The 7,315-nt window shown below is 36.6% G+C and overlaps 1 non-coding gene across 1 annotated transcript; it reads right to left on the reverse strand.

Annotated features, from left to right (window-relative positions):
* Positions 1 to 6,909: 6,909 nt before the first annotated feature.
* LOC130947130 (small nucleolar RNA R71) lies at positions 6,910 to 7,017 on the reverse strand. Its single transcript, XR_009072540.1, has one exon. It is a non-coding gene; the product is annotated as a small nucleolar RNA R71 (small nucleolar RNA).
* Between the last annotated feature and the right edge of the window lie 298 nt (positions 7,018 to 7,315).

Consider the following 7,315-nt stretch of genomic DNA (forward strand, 5'->3'; position numbering starts at 1 on the left):
CAATAATGTAACCCTATTAGATATAATTTGATGGTTAGTGGAGCATTTAGGATTACTTGTCAGACATTAAAATATAGAAAGGAGTGGAGTTGGAGTTGGTGGCCTCTAACTTGGTATAAACTTGATTTCAAAATGTAATCATTGCCAATATTAAATAATAAGAGAGCATATGACTAATAATATAAATACAATGCTGGTTAAAAGTACTGGTGAATATAAATAAAAATTGCTATCTCCAAACTATTTTATTAAATAATTCTATTAATTTGTACTTATTCTTTTATGCCTACGTTAATTGTGAACTCCACAATTTGTCTAAATTTTTCTTCCACCACTAGTAGATGCATAGAGCAAGATTTATTTACATGTGATAATGATAAGACAAAGCCTTTTGTCAAAACCAGTTAAGTAGTTAACACATACAGTAATGGCTTTTGTTGCTGTATTTATTTCATGTCATGTCTTAAACTCTTAATTATTAAATGTATTTTGGTTGTGTCGACATTCGATTGGTTTGTCTTGTTAGGTAGTGAAGCTAAGGCACACCCATTTAGCTGTGGTTATAATTTTTGGTCGTGTTTATTATAGTCCTCATCTAGAATATAAACTTATTTCTTCCTCATGAAACCCCTCCCTAAATCAATCCAACAGTTTTTGTTCAAGTCGCTGGGTTTTAATGGTTTCGGTCTCGCTGTACATTCAAATTTTTTTTTTAATCAACTCCAATTGAATGGACTTAAACTTAATACAAATTATTTACATAATATACATATAAATTATGTATTTTTTTTGTGTTTCTTTTATTTTTTTACATATTTTTTTATTATTATTATTTTATTGTTGTTTCTGTTGTTGTTGTTTTTTTTATTTCTTCTTTTTTTAATAGTTATTGTATTTTATTTTATTTTCTCTTTTTCTTATTTTTATTTTTGTTAAGAATGTGAAATTTAAAAAATTATGAAAAGATAAAATAAGAAAAAAAAGACGGTCAATTTTTTAAAATAAAATAAAAAATCATTATTTTTCAATTTTTTTTTACCTTTAATTACTGAAATCTAATTTTTTTTGGAAGCTAGAGCAAGTTCGTCTACTGCATTGGCAAATTTAGCTAGTCTGTTGAAGTTTGCCTACTATATCAACAAACTTCATGAAAAATAGAAAATTCGTCTACTAGCGCGGCAAACTTCATGTTACCTATAAAAACCAAATGGCCCCCCTCATTTTCTCACGCGCGGTTAACAGAATTCACTCACTCCCTCTAGTTTTCATTTTCACTCCCTTCTCTCAATTTGTCGAAGTAATATGCGAATTCTCGACGTGACTTCGAATAGGCTGTGCTCATCAAGACCTTCTTCAAATCCTTGTTTTTAAAAATGCGTCGTGAAGTTAGCCGCAATATGTCTTGTACAAAATGCTTGATAAGCATGTGGAGGTTTTCACCCGCTACCGTCAGCATTTAGCGCAGCATCAATAGACTTGTGCTTGTTTGAAATGACCAAAAGGCCTGACTGAGACATCACTTGTTACTTGAGGTTAGACAGAAAGAATGACTAGGCCTCCTTTATCTCTTCCTCGACCATATCAAATGCAATGGGCAATATATTTGAATTACCATCTTAGGCAATAGCCACCAGTAGAATACCTCCGTATTTGTCATACAAATGGGTGCCATCAATCGAGATAAGTGGGTTACAATGCTTGAAAGCTTCTACACAAAAAAGGAACGTCCAAAACACCTAATGAAACATGGCATTATCGTTATCACCACCTCAACGTTGTGTTACAAGTTGCACCCAAGTATCTAAATCAGGAACTTTGTTAGGACATGTTTAAAATACAATGAACCATAAGTAACTAACTAAATGCAATATATTCAATTTTACCGAGTTGCGAATAACCACCTAGGAAGATCGTTATATGATGCTTCTGAATCTTTATATATCTTTTTAATGATTCTCTACTTTACAATCTAAACTTTTCTATAAGAAGCCTTGTAACCAAAGTGGTTCTCAACAGCTCCTTGAGGAAATTTTATACTGATTGTATGATCCGTCTTCACCATAGTGAATATGTGTTCAGCTACCACCTTCGAATCCAACCTTTCATGGTCCTGACCTAATGTTGTTTGCATGTGATAGTAATCAGTGGTTAAGAGAAGGGGGGTTGAATCTCAGCCCCTTTTTGCTGAATATTAATTACCGCCTTTTAAAAGAACTTCAGGAGATATTTCTACTTTTTGTCTCGTCACAAGTTAAGAGACATTTTCTTTTTGTCTCGTAATCGGTTAGGAGATATTTTTCAATTTTGTCTCTAATGCAACAGAAATAGAATAGGAGTAGAAGAGAAAGAGAGAATCACACCCAGAAAATATCCTGGTTCAGCTGCTAAGTGCAATGCAGCCTACATCCAGTCTCCATCACAACAGTGACAGAATTTTACTATAATTATCAGATTACATACACCAATTCTTCCCTAGTAACTACCCATTCCAATCTGGGATAAGTCCAGATTCTATCCCCAAAACTGAACGTGACTTGGACACCTACCAAGCTTTCAACCGCAAAGTGGTAACCCAACTTGCAAGGGAATCCCCACAGGATCATGAAACGCAACATATAGATGTACAAAGAAACTCTAAGACATCTATAGCTTTTTCTTTAATTTTTCTCACTACCTTTTTTCTCTCACTGGCTTTTTCTTACAAACCTCACTCTGTTTGCCTTTTTCACCATGAGACACAAACAGACAAAACTAAAGAAAAGAAAACAAAATAAAACCCATTGAAGGCGCTTAGGATAGCTATGAGAACTCTGTGCTTTCCTCCTTATTTCAACCCTTGGCCGTTCTCCCTTATTATAGAAGGGGAAGCTTCCAAGGTTGAAACCGGTTCAACCAAGCCACCAACATCTTCTCCAACACAGAAACAACAGCGGTTCAAATAGAGAGAAGAGAGAGGAAACACCAAAACAAAACCAACATGCATGTACCTCTCTCAACCCTTTTCAAAAAGATCCTTGACTCTGAGCCCTTGATCTTGACTTTGGCTCCAAGAAAGAATTCTGACCCTTGATGAACCTCTGATCCTTGACAGTTCCTTCCTTTTCATATTTGCTTCTTCCTCTTTGTAGCTCCAATAGCTACCTTCTCTCTTGGATGAACAAAAATGGAAATGAGCTTTACCCACTGAGATCTTCTTCTCTGACCAAGACGGATCTTTCCTATTCTTGGCATGTGATGAGCGGATAATTTGTATGCTTTTTGGCATTGTTTTTAGTATATTTTTAGTATGATCTAGTTAGTTTTTAGTATATTTTTATTAGTTTTTAGTTAAAATTCACTTTTCTGGACTTTACTATGAGTTTGTGTGTTTTTCTGTGATTTCAGGTATTTTCTGGCTGAAATTGAGGGATCTGAGCAAAAATCTGATCCAGAGACTCAAAAGGACTGCAAATGCTGTTGGATTCTGACCTCCCTGCACTCGAAGTGGATTTTCTGGAGCTACAGAAGCCCAATTGGCGCGCTCTCAACGGCGTTGGAAAGTAGACATCCTGGGCTTTCCAGCAATATATGATAGTCCATACTTTGCCCAAGATTTGATGGCCCAAACCGGCGTTCAAAGTCACTTCAAGAAATTCCAGCGTTAAACGCCGGAACTGGCACCTAATTGGGAGTTAAACGCCCAAACTGGCATAAAAGCTGGCGTTTAACTCCAAGGAGAGTCTCTACACGAAAATGCTTCATTGCTCAGCCCAAGCACACACCAAGTGGGCCCGGAAGTGGATTTTTATGTCATTTACTCATCTCTGTACACCCTAGGCTACTAGTTCTCTATATATAGGACCTTTTACTATTGTATTTGAGGATTTTTGGGATCATGTTTTGATGATTGAACCCTCTTTGGGGAGGCTGGCCATTCGGCCATGCCTAGACCTTATACTTATGTATTTTCAACGGTGGAGTTTCTACACACCATAGATTAAGGTGTGGAGCTCTGCTGTACCTCGAGTATTAATGCAATTACTATTGTTCTTCCATTCAATTCCGCTTGTTCTTTGTCCAAGATATCACTTGTTCTTCAACTTGATGAATGTGATGATTGACGCCCATCATCATTCTCACCCATGAACAAAGTGACTGACAACCACTCTTGTTCTACAAGCATCTGAGGCTTAGTGAATATCTCTTGGATTCTTTAATCGGAATCTTCGTGGTATAGGCAGGACCTGATGGCGGCATTCAAGAGAATCCGGAAGGTCTAAACCTTGTCTGTGGTATTCTGAGTAGGATTCAATGACTGAATGACTGTGACGTGCTTCAAACCCTGAGGGCGGGGCGTTAGTGACAGACGCAAAAGAATCACTGGATTCTATTCCGCGCCTGATTGAGAACCGACAGATGAATTCCGCTATGCTGTGACCAGAGCATATGCAATCGCTTTCACTGAGAGGATGGGAGGTAGCCATTGACAACGGTGAAACCCTACACGAGCTTGCCATGGAAAGGAGTAAGAAGGATTGGATGAAGACAGTAGGAAAGCAGAGAGACGGAAGGGAAGGCATCTTCATGCGCTTATCTGAAGTTCCTACCAATGAATTACATAAGTATCTCTATCTTTATCTTTATGTTATTTTCGTTCATCACCATTATACATTTGAGTCTGCCTGACTGAGATTTACAAGATGACCATAGCTTGCTTCATACCACCAATCTCCGTGGGATCGACCCTTACTCGCGTAAGGTATTACTTGGACGACCCAGTGCACTTGCTGGTTAGTTGTGCGAAGTTGTAGTGATCACAATTTCGTGCACCAAGTTTTTGGCGCCGTTGCCGGGGATTGTTCTTGTGTATGGACAACTGACGGTTCATCTTGTTGCTTAGATTAGGTATTTTTCTTCAGAGTTCTTAAGAATGAATTCTAGTGTTTCAAAGTGATGTTCTTATCATCACCAAAGCTGATTGATTCTCATCAATTTAGCTCTTGAATGCAATGTCCTGCTGAAGCTTAGCCGGCCATGTCTAATTCCTTTAGACTAAAGCTTTAGACTAACATTGCATGATTCCTGGAATTCTCATTAAGAATTTTGATACCTTTATTTTCCTTTTCACTTAATCTTCGAAAAAGCACAAAAAAAAATTTACAAAATCATAAAATCCAAAAATATGTCTTGTTTGAGTCTAGAGTCTCATCTTAAGTTTAGTATCAATTGCATGTTTCTGTTCTTATTGCATTCATGCATGTGTCCTCATTGATCTTCAAGTTGTTCTTGATGATTTTCTTGTTTTGATCTTTGAATTCTATTGACTTGAGTGTTTTGTGTTTCTCATATGCATTCTCATGTAGTTAGTGTCAATAGTATACAAACTGCTAAGTTTGGTGTCTTGCATGCATTGTTATTTGATTCTTGTTGCATTTTAATTATTAAAAATCCAAAAATATTTTTAATTTGTGTCTTTTCAAGTCAATGATACAAAGAATTGAAGATTCAGAACATACTGCAGAGGAATTATACAGAAAAAGCTGAGCATTCAAAAATGCCCAGTGAAGAAGGCAGACAGGCGTTTAAACGCCAGCCAGGGCACCTGGTTGGGCGTTTAACGCCCAAAGAGGTAGCATTTTGGGCGTTAAACGCCAGAATGTATACCATTCTGGGCGTTTAACGCCAGGATGGTGCTAGGGGGAAGATTTTGTTTTCAAAATCAATTTTTTTCAAGTTTTCAAAGTTTTTCAACATCAAATCTTTTTCAAATCATATCTTTTCAATCAAATGTTTTCAAAATCAATTTCTTTCCTTTTTCAAAGATACTTACTAACAATTAATGATTTGATTGAACATTTTTTGCCTTTTCTGTTGAGGAAGGTTTTATGTCTGAATCATATCTTTTCTTGTTAGGCAAGTCATTAATTTTTAAAATCATATCTTTTCAAATTGTTTTCAAATCATATCTTTTAAAATTGTTTTCAAATCATATTTTCTCAATCACATTTTTTTAAAAACCAATCATATCTTCTTAATCACATCTTTTTCAAAATAGTTTTCAATCAAATCTTTTTAACTTCTAATTTCAAAATCTTTTTCAAAAATCACTTGATTTCTTTCCCACTCTTATTTTCGAAAATCAATTAGTGTTTTTCAAAAATTTTTCAAAATCTTTTACTTAATTTTCGAAAATTACTTCCCTTCTTCTCACATCCTTCTGTTTATGGACTAACACTATCCCTTAAGGCAAAATTCGAACTCCATCTTTTTCTGATAAGTTCGAATTTTCTACTTCTGTCTTCTACTCTTCTTTTCCTCTGACACTTAAAGGAATCTCTATACTGTGACATAGAGGATTCCACATTTTCTTGTTCTCTTCTCTTTCTTATGAGCAGGAACAAAGACAAAGGCATTCTTGTTGAAGCTGACCCTGAACCCGAAAGGACCTTGAAGAGAAAGCTAAGAGAAGCCAAAGCACAACTCTCTTTAGAGGACCTGACCGAATTCTTCAAAGAAAAAGAAGACATGGCAGCCGAAAACAACAACAATGCCAACAATGCAAGGAAGGTGCTGGGTGACTTTACTGCACCTACTCCCGACTTCTATGGGAGAAGCATCTCTATCCCTGCCATTGGAGCAAACAACTTTGAGCTTAAGCCTCAATTAGTTTCTCTAATGCAACAGAATTGCAAGTTCCATGGACTTCCAATGGAAGATCCTCATCAGTTCTTAGCTGAATTCTTGCAAATCTGTGACACAGTCAAGACTAATGGGGTAGACCCTGAGGTCTATAGACTGATGCTATTCCCTTTTGCTGTAAGAGACAGAGCTAGAATATGGTTGGACTCTCAACCTAAAGAAAGCCTGAACTCTTGGGAAAAGCTAGTCAATGCCTTCTTGGCAAAGTTCTTTCCACCACAAAGATGGAGTAAGCTTAGAGTGGAAGTCCAAACCTTCAGACAGAAGGATGGAGAATCCATCTATGAAGCTTGGGAAAGATACAAACAACTAATCAGAAAATGTCCTTCAGACATGCTTTCTGAATGGAGCATCATAGGTATTTTCTATGATGGTCTCTCTGAACTATCCAAGATGTCTTTGGATAGCTCTGCTGGAGGATCTCTTCATCTGAAGAAGACGCCTGCAGAGGCTCAAGAGCTAATTGAAATGGTTGCAAATAACCAATTCATGTACACTTCTGAAAGGAATCCTGTGAATAATGGGACTAATCAGAAGAAAGGAGTTCTTGAGATTGACACTCTGAATGCCATACTGGCTCAGAATAAGATATTGACTCAACAAGTCAATTTAATTTCTCAAAGTCTGTCTGGAATGC

Source organism: Arachis stenosperma, chromosome 8 (assembly GCF_014773155.1).
Source record: "Arachis stenosperma cultivar V10309 chromosome 8, arast.V10309.gnm1.PFL2, whole genome shotgun sequence".
Taxonomy (NCBI): Eukaryota; Viridiplantae; Streptophyta; class Magnoliopsida; order Fabales; family Fabaceae; genus Arachis; species Arachis stenosperma.